This window comes from Nuphar pumila, chromosome 2, assembly GCF_984573655.1.
Source record: "Nuphar pumila chromosome 2, dmNupPumi1.hap1.1, whole genome shotgun sequence".
Lineage (NCBI taxonomy): Eukaryota > Viridiplantae > Streptophyta > Magnoliopsida > Nymphaeales > Nymphaeaceae > Nuphar > Nuphar pumila.
The window spans coordinates 141,562,670-141,569,481 of NC_143250.1; positions in this window are offsets into that span (position 1 = coordinate 141,562,670).

Here is a 6,812-nt window from a genome sequence, read left to right on the forward strand (position 1 = left end):
TACTTACAACAATTATTTTGAAAACCAACTACCCAAAATAACCCCTAACCCCTGTTCAATATTTTTGCACCTTCAACCCTAGCCTCATTAAACCAATACAAAACATTGAATATTAAGTAAATGACAAGAAAACAATATAAATCATCTATAGCATAAATAAATATATATATAGTAAACCCTAAATGGTAAATCTGGTGGCAAAAATTAAATTAAAAATAAAAAATATATAAAAAAAAACATCAAGAGAAACAACCAAACACAAATAAGCATAGGGTTATTAAATGCTCATTTCTACAAAAACAATTCAGAATGAAATAAAAAAAATATGTATATATATGAAACTCACCTTTCGACCTAACCAAGGAAGTCGTTGAGAAGGATATTGCAACCTTGTCGGAATGCAACAAAAAGTTTTACGAGAATCATGCGGTATCTTGCAAAAAAGGGTTTTAAAGGAAAATTAGTTAAAGTTCTTTTAAAAAAATTTAAAAAAACAAAAATAACTTTATATATAATTCAGCAAGCATACGAATGTACAAAAATTTGCATGCAAAATTTGCATAGATAGTAACATATTTGAAGATCTTTTTGAGGATCAGTTAGTAAAAAGTGGTTTGTATGATATCTCATGAATGTCATGCTATATATGTGAATTTAGTGTGGTATTTGCAAAGTTATGTAAGTTTCATTTACAGGAGGTTTACAAATTTAGTTATGCAAACTTCATAAGGTTTGCATAAAAAATGTGCAAATTTGCATTTTAGTGAGAGTTTGCCATACCAAGAGAGTATATCGACATATCTCACAAACCTCAAGAGTTTTGCTTGTTCGGAGGGTAAAAAAATGCTAAAAAAAGTTGGGCATTTGCGAATTTTGACATAGGGCAGATTTTGAAATTTGTGAGACATTTTGAAAAACATGTTTTTTCCCCTCAAGACATGGACACATGTCTTAGAAACACTAGGAGAGACCCCCCCCCCCCCCCAAAAAAAAAAACCAATATCCCAAAAGCCAAGATCTCATCATGGCATCATCTACCAATGATAATACCAAGGTACACCTATAATTAACTGAAAAGATACCCAAGAAAGCTCCTTTCATCTGGTAAGGGTGACTAAGGTTGGTAAACGAGTCCAACGAACCGAGAAGCTTTGGGACTTGGCTCGCCTAAATAAAAAAATGTTTTTTAATCAAAGGGTTCATAATGAAAAAGTGAAAATGTAACCCCTGGCTTGCTCACAAATATACCAACCACCCAACTGAGCTAATATGTTTTTTTAATACATATTATATATATAAGCTATCTAAACAAGCCTATATGACTCAAGCCGAGACAAACACCCCTTCTTCGTACTCGACTGGGCTATATATAAATGAACAAAACATGAACGATCTTTCAATGAGCCAAACCGAGTCTAGCCACAAGTTGTAGCATTCGTTTACCAGCCTTAGGAGTGACGCATGAATGTTACCAAGTTGACATGACTAGGGATGGCAGTGGACCGGGGCGAGGCAGGGGGCAAGGTCTCCACCCTCGCCCCGTCTCAAAATATGAATCTCCATCCTCGTCCCCGCCCCATCCCCACCCCATCCCTCTTCTCCCATCTTCAGTCTGCTCCCCCTTCACCAATATGGATGTCTTTCATTGACATCCCTGATCTTGTCTCTGCTGAATTCATTGAACATCTAAAGGACTCACCATACACTAAAACATCTAAAAGACTTATGACACACTAATAAATAAAATAAATCAAAATGAACACCTGAGAAATACCACAGTTAGTACCAGACGATACCAACCCATCCAACTCAGGTTGTCTGCCTAAGTATCAGATCATTTCCTTTATGAAGTATATGTGCAGTAACACCACCATCTTGTAACTTCTTAATAAAATCAGCAGATGAAGCTAGCCTTCACAGAACAATAGCAAGAGAAAAGACAAACCTCTTTATGACCATGGGAATCTCCGACAACACCAACAGAGCCATGATGCAAAAAACCGAAAAAAATAAACAAAGATATTTTACTAAGAAAAATTATTTACAGATCACACAATGGAACATAAGGCAAACTTGCAAACAATACAACAACAACAACAACGCCTTCATCCCAAAACAATTGGGGTCGACGATATTAACCAAAAAAGAAAATCATTCTGGGTCTTCCACATGAATCCTTCTCCTCCAATCATTTCTATCCAATGCCATGTCCTCGGTGAGGTTCAAAGCATTCACATCCTTTCCTATCATCTCCATCAATGTCTTCCTAGGCCTACCCCGACCTCTTTTAACTAATATATTTTCCCATTTCTCCATCCTTCTAACTAGAGCATCATTAGGCCTTCGCCGAATATGTCCAAACCACAGGAAACGATTCTCTCTCATCTTATTTTCAATGGGTGTAACGCCTACCTTCTTACGTATCTCCTTATTTTGAATCTTATCTTTTATTGTATTTCCACACATCCATCTAAGCATACACATTTCAGCTATACTCATTTTTTGAATATGATGTCTCTTGGCAGCCCAACATTTCATACCATATAGTAAAGCAGGCCTAATAGTCATCCTATAAAACTTTCCCTTCAACCACAATGGCATTCTACGATCGCACAACACTCTAGTTGCACTTTTCCATTTCATCCACCCAACTTTTACCCTATGATTTACATCTTCATCAATTTCTCCATACTTTTGAGTGATAGATTGTAAAACCTCCCTCCGGCAGAGTCGTCGGAGGGGATAAACATTAAGTTTAAAATAAAAAAAATGGAAACTGCGGTTTCCCCAAAAGGTAAACCGCGTAACGGGAGGGGGGAGGATAAGCCTCACCCCCCAAAATCCGCGGGGGTGAGGGTTATCCTCACACTGCGTGAGGGTTTTTATAACCCTCACGCAGCCTCCCTCCACCGCACCAAACGAGCGGCAGAGGGAGAGAGACAGAGAGTGAAGGCAGAGCGAGAGAGAGAGAAGGACTTACCGGCGAGTTACGGTTTAAAAAAAAAAATTTACAGAGAAAGAGGGAAAAAAGGGGGGGTCGACCGACCTATGGCGGCCGGCTCCGACGGCCGGCCGACACCGATGGCCGGCCCCGGAGACCGGCCCAGGCGTTGGGATGCAGAGGGAGGGTCGGCAGGGGCCGACCCCCCTGCACCTGAGATCGGAAGGGGCTCAGCCCCTTCCGCTGTTTTAATAGGGGGGACCGGTTCGGTCCAGGTCGGACTGAACCCGGTCGGTCTGGGTGCGACCCACACTGAGCCCACCGGTCTGGGTCGCACCCAGACCGAGTGTTTAAAAAAAAAAAAATTTGGTTCGGCCTGGGTGCGACCCAGACCGAACCGGGTCGGTCCGAGTCGCACCCAGACCGAACCGGGTGGTGAGAGTTGGGTGAACCAGTTCGGATCGAACCGGTTCAAGCCGAACCGGTTCAGATCGAACCGGTTCAAGCCGAACCGGTTCAGGCTGAATCGGTTCAAGCCGAACCAGTTCAGGTCGAACCGGTTCAAGCCAAACCGGTTCAAGTCAACTGGGTTGGTTATGCTGGTTCGGGTCGAACCGGTTCAGACCGAATCGGGTCTGAACCGACCTGGTTGAAACAAGGTCCAAACTGAACCATTCGGGTCTGGATCTGGGTTTTCAGTTCAGATCTAGTTTAATCTGGACCTGTATCAGATCCAGATTAACCAGGTCCAGATCTGACTGGATCAGTCTCGGATCTGGACCCAGTTAGGCAGGTCTTGACCCAGTCAGATGATCCTGGATCGAGTCAGGCAGGTCTGGATCCAATCAGACTGTCCAGGATCCAGTTCAGTAGGCCCATATCCAACTTATCTATCCTGATCTAGTCAGGCTATTCTGGATCCAGTCAGAAAAGAACGGATTCAGTTCAGACCCGGTGAGACTTTCTGGATCCATTCAAGCAGTTTTGGATCCAGTTATGAAATGGATCTGAATCCAAACAGACTGGGTTTGAATCCAGATCAGAGTTGGATCATAAGATAGTCTCGGATTGGCCCGAAATCCGAAATGTACCAAGAGATCCATTTGGATCCGTGAGATCCATTTCAGTAAAATGGGCATATCTTCGCACTCCGAACTCGGAATCGAGTGAGGTTTGGTGCGTTGGATTCGTATTGATAAGGGAAATCCAATAGTATATGAAATTCAGTCAAGCTTGAAATACAGAAACCGTGGTTTCTTTAATAAGATTCGGGAGAGGTATTTTGGTAATTTTAGTAAGAAGTTTGTGAACTGATTAAAGTATATTATCTTAATGACCACATCGTAGTGTTAGAGCTTCGTGAGGCTTGATTTCGGAGAGAGCACAGAGTCAACACTTGAGGTAAGAGATATTATAAGTAATCTTAGATGTAAATAAACATTTTTACATTGGTTGTTATTATGTTGTTATTGATTAGCATGATAGTTTTGAGAGACCATGAAATGCATAAATTCCATACTTGACATTTAGAGTTGATTTATATATATGATGATGTGATATGCAAGTTAGTTGTGATATGTCATGCATGATGAAGAGAAATTCGAATTGTGATTGCATGTTTATATGATTGCTAAATATCATGCATTGTGATGAGACCATGTTTAGTTTAGAGTCTCATTTAATCTATTCACGTGTGAATAGATACTTTGAGATCAGCATGCATGACCCCTTAAATCCCGGAAGTGGCGACCTGTGGCAAGGGCTACCTGGTTCGCGGCCAGAGTACAACCACCATGGAGAGTAGGTCGCCACTGATTTAACGATGTAGAGACACTGCATCATTGCATGCTAAGTGAGAGAGGTGTGAGTTCTAATGTCACCATGAGTTTAAGAATGAGATTGTTGTGATTAGTCATGACACCACTCGTGTGGGAATGCGTGAACTTTGAATGTGAGAATATTGTTCAATGTGTAAACTTAGTTATGACTTAGGATTTCACTCACACTGGTTTGGGACTCTAGAGGATCATGGATGGTTGATAACCATCATGTTTAGGATGTAGCATGAACCATGCCGAGATTGAGAGCTTGACCTCCCGGCTAGCTACCGGTGGGGTCTCCGTGGTGGTTCACTGCAGTGCCTGTTGGTCTAGGGACCGCTGGGAGTGTATAGTTCATTGTTTGGCCAACACGTAGAATTGGGGTGTTCTACAGGGTTGCTACGCTCATAGATGACTATTACCGGTATAGCCAGCCTAAAAATAGTTGTGTGAAAGAGAGTATTTGAGAATGATAATGGGAGAAATTAAAATATACAAACATGTGTGGTGTATCGAGAATTAAAATAAGACTAGGGGCTTAGAGCCCACTATAGTTGTAAATTGTTGTTTATTTACTTATGATTATTTCTTACTGGGTTGTAGACTCACCCCCATTTTTGTTTAATTACAACTGTAGGTTCTAGGCATTAGCTCATTCACTTGTGAGCCACTTTTTCTTCTTCAGCAGAGCATTGATATCTTTTACTTTCTTTGTCATTGAATAAAATGTATTTGCTTTATTTTATTATGAATGATGAACAATTGTAAGGAAAAAATTGATTTATGAAAATGAAATAAAAAGTTTTTTTTCAGCCACGTTTTCTTTGTGTAAGCTTTGCACTTTTCCCTCTGGAAAGTAATACCAACCGAACTCGGACTCTTGAGGTCCCAGATCAGGGTGTTCAAAAGTGGTATCAAAGCTAGGTTTACACAGAAAAACTGTTCATCATTCATAACAAGACTCAATGACAAGATGTAAGTCTTTGCTTGAATAATTCAGGTTAGTGATTATATGATTTCGTAATTAGGAATGGCTAACGAACAAGGCAACAACGAGGTCCCACGGGCTTAAGACTCCGCTGAGCTTCCCTTTGTGGAAAGAGAGGAATTCGTTGCCGCAATGGCAATGGTTACGGGAGTCATCACAAGCATGACTCAGGTGGTTAGAGAGTTGACGCCTCAGCCACCTCCGATCTACATAATTCTCAGAGACCGTGATGGTTATCGTCAGAACTACCCTTACACTACCCAGGGGCCACATCCTCTACCTTACGAAAGGAGGAATCACCAATGCAACTGTCAGAGAGCGAGGGTTGCACGTGGGCGAATGGGAGGGAACCGGATGGTGGCTCGAGGAGGCATCGGGAGAAGAGCATCTCCGAACACCAACTTTGTGCCTTGGGGAGGGTCTCGTATGGCCAGAGGACGTGGACGACATATGTCCTGGACTAGTTATATGGCGGCCATGAGTGGGGGAAACCTGACGGTTCCACCTCCATTTAATGAGCTTCTGGCTGAAGAAGCTCGGAGAGCTACATTTCAGGCAGCCGAAGCCAGCAGTACCAGGTCGCACCTATGTGGCTGCTCTTGCCAACCCTGATGTGGTTGAAGGTACACTTCTTATTTCTGGTATTCTTGCGCGTGTGCTATTCGACTCAAGAGTCACACATAGTTCCTCTTCCTCAGCTTTTGGGAAAAGGTTGCCAGTGGCACCTTCTCGATTGAGTGTTTCTTACTTAATAGAGACCCCTATAGGAGAAGCCACTATTGTGGATACTGTGTATCCTAATTGCGTTGTAATAATTAAAGATCGAGAGTTGCCTGTGAACTTGTTGCAACTCGACTTCAAGGATCTAGATGTTCTAGGCATGGATTGGTTGTCGGACCATCATGCCACTATCGATTATAGAAGAAAGTGTGTCAGCTTTCAGATACCCCATACTCCAACTTTCACATACCAGGGTGCTAGAAAGTTACATAAGCCGGCTATCATATCGTGTTAAAAGGCCAATATTTATATTGAAAAGGGATGCATGGGATTCCTGACGTAC